This window comes from Gavialis gangeticus, unplaced genomic scaffold (assembly GCF_001723915.1).
Source record: "Gavialis gangeticus isolate Ggan-Ray unplaced genomic scaffold, GavGan_comp1, whole genome shotgun sequence".
NCBI classification, from domain to species: domain Eukaryota; kingdom Metazoa; phylum Chordata; order Crocodylia; family Gavialidae; genus Gavialis; species Gavialis gangeticus.
In genome coordinates, this window is record NW_017729025.1 from 145,429,363 (window position 1) to 145,435,090 (window position 5,728).

Genomic DNA, 5,728 nt, shown 5'->3' on the forward strand with positions numbered 1-5,728 from the left:
CCCCCCCTCCCAGCGTTCCACTGGCTCCTCTGCTACCGCCTCAGCGAGCGGGGCGCGCGGGTAGGTGTGTTGTGACGTATTTGTCGTCCCCCCCTTCCCCCACGCATGGTGCGTTCCAAGGGAAGGGGCTCGCAGCCCCACAGAGCGGGGGTGGGGGGTGGGGAAGGAAGGGAGGTAGGGGCACTCTGGGAACTAGCAAGGGGACCTGGAAGAAGTGTTGTAGTCGGATGTAGGGGTGGGGGAGGGGGCACAGGCACGTGGAGTGGCTCAGCCAGCTTTTTGCCCTACCAGCTTGTAAGTTCCTTTGGCCCCAGGGATCAAATGGGTGCCTTCGTGCCCCCCCCGCCACTTACTCCCCCCAACCTCTCCCAGGTTATCATCTCATCCCTTGTGGTCTGGCTCAGGTGTAAGCGGCAGCAGTTGAGGTGGCCCTGAAGTTGTCTCTGGGTGTGGAGGAGGATGATGCTGCCTCTCATCGAATTTGGAAGGGTGTTGTAATTGTGAGGGCTAAGTATTTATCTCTCTCTTTCTCTGTGTCTTTTGAGAGAGGAACGTTTTCAAAACATATACTTGTTTGTGAAATGTGCCTTCTGGCATCAAGCTTACAGAACCATTTTCAAAGTACTCTGTGATGGGGGGGGGGTGAGTCCCCTCTTCTGGTGCTGAAACTTTGGGTGAGTGAGCCCCCATCTGCTGGTCCCCTCTGCTGGTGCTATACGCACGCAGAGAGCTAGAGTCACAGTAGACTCAATCAGTCGGTGTCCCCCGTGCTGAAAAATGATAGTGGGGCGCTTTGAATGAAAGCTCATTAGATGAACTTTTGTTCAAAGCACCATGCCACTGTTTTTCGGCATGGGGTACTTTGATGCATGTGACGCCTGGGTGCATGGCTCACTAATTAAAGCACCCTCCCACGCTTGCCAGAGCATGGGTAGAGTTGCCCTTGGTGTCTGAGACTGGAGTTGCTTTTATAGGCAACAGACTCTATATGGGTTATCTCAGGCAGACTTTTCTTGAGGCAAGTGATTTCCCACTCATCTTCCCCCACCTAGCTAATTTGAAGACAGTGGCTTGGGGGGTAACTTGAGACGCTAGTTTTGCCTTTAGTTGGTAGTGACAGCTAACCCATTTTGACTCCGGGATCTACTGCTACCAGTTTTCTAACTTGCAGAATATCAGACTTATTATTATTATTTTGTTACATGAAAGCTAAGCTCTCTAGGGAAGTAACTAAAGCAATAAACATAGACACTCATATACCTGTACTTTCTAAAAGAAATATACTTTGAGATTTTGACTTGTATTTAACATGTTGGAAATGCCTTGGTCTGTCATGCTTAGCTTTTCTAGCTTTCAAGGGTGGCCCTCTTCAACACCTGTGTCATTCACAGGCAGTTCCTTGATGTCAGTGAGGATAATGCAGGCTTGTTCTTTCCAGAATGGGCTTAGTATTTTTGATTCCTAAGCTCTTGTGTTTTCTGTTGCTGGAAGCATTGTTTCAGACTCTCTTTATTGCTGCAGATTTCTAGATTTTTCTGATGCATGCAGTTTTGAATAGGTCCAAGTTCTTTATATAACAGTTCACCAGAGGTGTATGTTTGTATCAATTTTTCATTGCTAATATGTAGGAGAATTGCCTGCCTTTGACTGTTGTTCAAGAAGTTCTTCAGTATCTCATGTCTTCATGCTCTAAAGTCAGCAGTAAGACTGATGAGAATTAGGTTTATTTTTAATTTTCTGCTGATGAGAGAATGAAGTTCTGAGCTGCAGCAAACCTGTCAGAAGTATGGAACATGGAGGAAGTATAGTATAAACTTGCCTTCATAGTAGTATGAATGCTGAAACACCTGGATTGTGATTCTAGTAGGGTGGCATTTTTTATGGGATCAACTGCATAGTTGGGATGGACATAGACTACCCTACCCTGGACCTTGTCAAGTGATTCTCAGTGGTAGATCAGGGTAGGGTAGCCTATTCTTCCCCCCTCCCCCTGTTAATTACCAAGGGGCATGGTGTCAGATCTGGGGAAGACTACTTTGGTATGGATGTAAAAGTGTGAGTTGCAGCTTCCACAGACCTAGCTGCACATGGATGCCTTGTCAGGTGTGACATTTGCCATGTTATTCCTTGTGTGTGCTTTTTGGTTTCTGTGGGGATAAGACACAGTTGTTTGGTTCCATGGACCATCTAGGCCAGGGGTCTGCAGTATTTTGGGGTAGAGTGCCAAGAACACCTGCAGCCTTGACTCGTAAAATGTTGGCATGCCAGGGGTGGATGGTGTGGAGCTGAGGGGTCTGATCTTTGTGGCAGCACAGCCCTGGCCTCTTTCCCTTCATGTGCCCTGAGGCATGTGCGCCAAGCATAGTGCCTTCACATGCCATGCTCCTATGTGAGTGGGTTGCTTACCTCTGATCTAGGCTCGGGCAGATTTGGCTTTATTTTATGGTTTGTGGCAGGCTGGATTTGATTTAAATGAGTGATGTAAAATCACGATTTAAATCATGATTTAGATAGCTGGGTAGAAAGCCTCGATTTAATCATTGTTTACTACAAATAGTACATCATTGTTGTTTGATATCCTTTATCCATTTAACTTCTTGAAACTTTGCACTTTTAGAGAAAGGTAAGGGCTTGACTGTGTATACACATACTTGCAGAAAGACTGACTATAGGACTGATGGGTGGGTAAATCAGGTCTGTTCCATATACTGCTGCTATCTCTGGAGATAAGACTCTCCGTATACCTGAAGAAGGGTGTTTGTGCCCAAAAGCTTGCAAAGAACAATTTTTTTCCAACTGCTTAGTTGATCTAATAAAAGACATTGCATCTACCCAAAGAACCTTGTCTGCCTATGATCTCTGAAGACAGAAATCCAGTTTGAGAACTGAAGCTAGGCATCACAGAGTTGCTGAATGGGATGTTCTAGACTGAGCACTGAGTTCCCATTGGGTAGAGTGGTCTTCTTTAATCTTTACTAATCTATAAAGGAGTCTCTGGGACCCCCTAAGATTGGGCCCCTGATATAGTCTATGGACTGTTGTCACCTATTTATAAAACTTCTAAAAAGGTTACATGAACATATTGTCTCATAGGGATTATTATTTATTTCTAAGTATATACTATTCCATGATGAGATCTTTGAGCTTTAACATATCTTAAATTAAAACTATCTTTATATAACTAGCTTTATTTTTTAAAGCATCTTTAATAAAAAAAAAAGTCTGATTAAATGAAATCTGATTTAAATTTTTTAAAAACCTGTTTTGTTTTATTTTTTAATTGTTGATTATTATCTACCCTGGTTCATGACCGAAGAAAAATTGTCCTGTACCCTCCTTTCCCAAACACTGAAGTATTTCTCATTCTTTTTAATTAATCATGAATATATAATCGTGTCTTTCATTCTCTTCAGTATCCCTGCATGAAGCAGGAATATCTAGTTTATTTGTAGGGGAAGGGACTTATTTCTACTGAATATTGCAATAATTCAAAAGGACCTGGCTTACAAAGTGCATCTTCCTGTCCACTTTGAACTTCGCAGCTTTCTACAATTGATTAACTTGCTGGAGGCAGTTATATATTTCTTCAGTATAATGAGTGGACTTCCTGCCATGTCTATGTAGTTCCTGTAGTGTGATCCAAAAATACTTTCCACCCTTGCCATGTTAAATGGGTGAAACTTCACCCCTTCCATAGTAGTTGCTTACAGAAATATCTAGATTAAAGGCACTGATTACTGACTTCTAAGAACTGAAATGTCCATGCAGCCCTTGGCCCTTGCTGTGTCTGCCAGTCAGGATGCCAGTGGTGATTATAATCTTCTCTAGCAGCTGTTTACTGAAAATTGGGATAAATACTAGTTTGTTTTGCATAGGGGTCATGAACTTTGTTTTAAAGCAATCAAATACCTGCTCTGGAGAGCTCCCTTGTATCAGACTTTGAGCAAAAAGTCTCTTAAGCTGAAATTTGAGTCATTGGTTGATGTTACCTGTTGCACCTAGGTGTTGACATCGCTGTATCTATGTATTCAGCTTGCTGCCTTTGTGGTTTTGTGACAGTACAAAAAGTGTTTGTGGGTTAAATGTGTGTGTATGTATTGACAAACATATATATTCACAACTTAAAGAAAATAGGCACAATGTATCTCTCTCTGGATTCCCACCAGAGCTAGTTTAGATCTTATGGGGAAAACCTGCATTAAGCTTGATTCTAGCTATTGTTCATACCAGGGCTTTAATTTCATTAGTATAAGATTTGTTTTTGTGTGTTTCATTTGTTTGTTTCTTTTTCCCCCTCCCACCTTCCAATATTTTCTAAATAAAGCTTCCTTTTATTTCAGTGTATTTGCCATCTATTCAAGAGCCAAATCCCCTTGCTTTGACAGATCTGGTTTCCCTTTTTTTTTAGTGTTACTTGTGTTATGCTCTTTAGCCCAGTGATCTGTTCTTCAAACATATGGCAAAAGCAGCTTGAAATTGCTGTTATAACACTAAGAATTATATCTGTTCATGAACATGGACACAACTGCAGATTTTTCCTCTATGGATTACCGAGAAAATGTTGTCTCTGCAGTTATTACAACTAAATGAAATGCCTTTCATGATTTGCAAACTGAAGCACATTAATATGCAAATAACTTGATACTTGCTAGGATGCTGTTCTTGGAATAAACAAGTTGACAGGTCTTTCTTTTGTCTTATTTGTAACTTTTTTTCTCCTTGCCTGTTACTTTTAGAGAAGGAAGGGTGCATATTTTTGTGGCAAGTTACTTATCAGTACAAGATCATATTGTTAACATACCTAAACTTGGTTATTTTTAGTGTATATAGCTCATGTTTTATGATGCCTTAAGAACAGATTACAAGCCAAAATACTGTTGAAACCCATCTGCAGCTGGACCTGATAAAAGCAACAGCCTCTTAGCAGCAGCATTTCTTCCCAATAACTGAAACAGCCACTTAGGAACACCATGGCACAAATATCTGGCTACTAACAGGTGTTGACTGGATTTAGTTCTTCAAAACTGACTTTGAATGTTAAACAGATACTCTGAAAGATTCAGATTAATAGAGGCATTTTCCCTTGGTGCTGTTGTGTGGCCTCCAGGTCTCCCTATGGGGTTGGAAACTTGTCAGCAGGGGAGTGGTGGCACTGGTCCCCCACTGACAAATTTCCAGACCCATGGGGAGCCCCAGGCCCTGCATGCTCGTTTGGGTACTTGATCCTAGTGTACAGGGCTGCCTGAGGGTGGTGCTGTGCCCTAGGGACTGAACCTGGCACGGGCTTGATCGAGCCAGCAGATCAGACTCGTACCACTCCTCTGGCCCACTGAGGACAAAATCTTGAGCACCCCTGGACTGAAACAACAGCCTACAAATAGGGTTGCACTGATAGATTTTTGGGGACAATATCGATAGCTGATTTTTAAGGAGGCATCTTGGCTGATACTGATCTGATTTCCAATATGCAGCCTGGTAGCTTGAAGAGCAGTGTCTGGCTGTTAAGTCTGTTGTGGTGGAAGGGGCATGGGGGGTGGGGGGCAGATCAAGGCCCCTGTGGTGCAGGAGGGAGTGGGGCAGGGCCTGGGCCAGAAACTGCCCAGCCAGGGTGGGGTGGGGTGCAGGACAGAGCCCTGGCTTGTCCAGGGGTGGGGGCAGCTCTTGCTGTTGCATGTACCCTGAGAGAGTCTGGTGGGGAGTGGTGCCCTGGATCTGTGCAGGTCAGGGG

At 43.5% G+C, this 5,728-nt stretch overlaps 1 protein-coding gene across 9 annotated transcripts in view; it reads left to right on the plus strand.

Annotated features, from left to right (window-relative positions):
* The window catches only part of NAP1L4 (nucleosome assembly protein 1 like 4), a 60,809-nt gene that overhangs the window by 5,392 nt on the left and 49,689 nt on the right, over nucleotides 1-5,728 (plus strand). Inside the window, exon 1 of one of the 9 annotated variants that reach the window (XM_019519719.1) lies at nucleotides 15-64. The exons of 7 other annotated variants lie outside the window; for them this stretch is intronic. The gene's annotated coding sequence lies outside the window, so the exon portion shown is untranslated. Of the gene's footprint in view, nucleotides 1-14; nucleotides 65-5,728 lie in introns of those variants that run through there. One more of the 9 variants, XM_019519721.1, reaches the window with a different exon arrangement.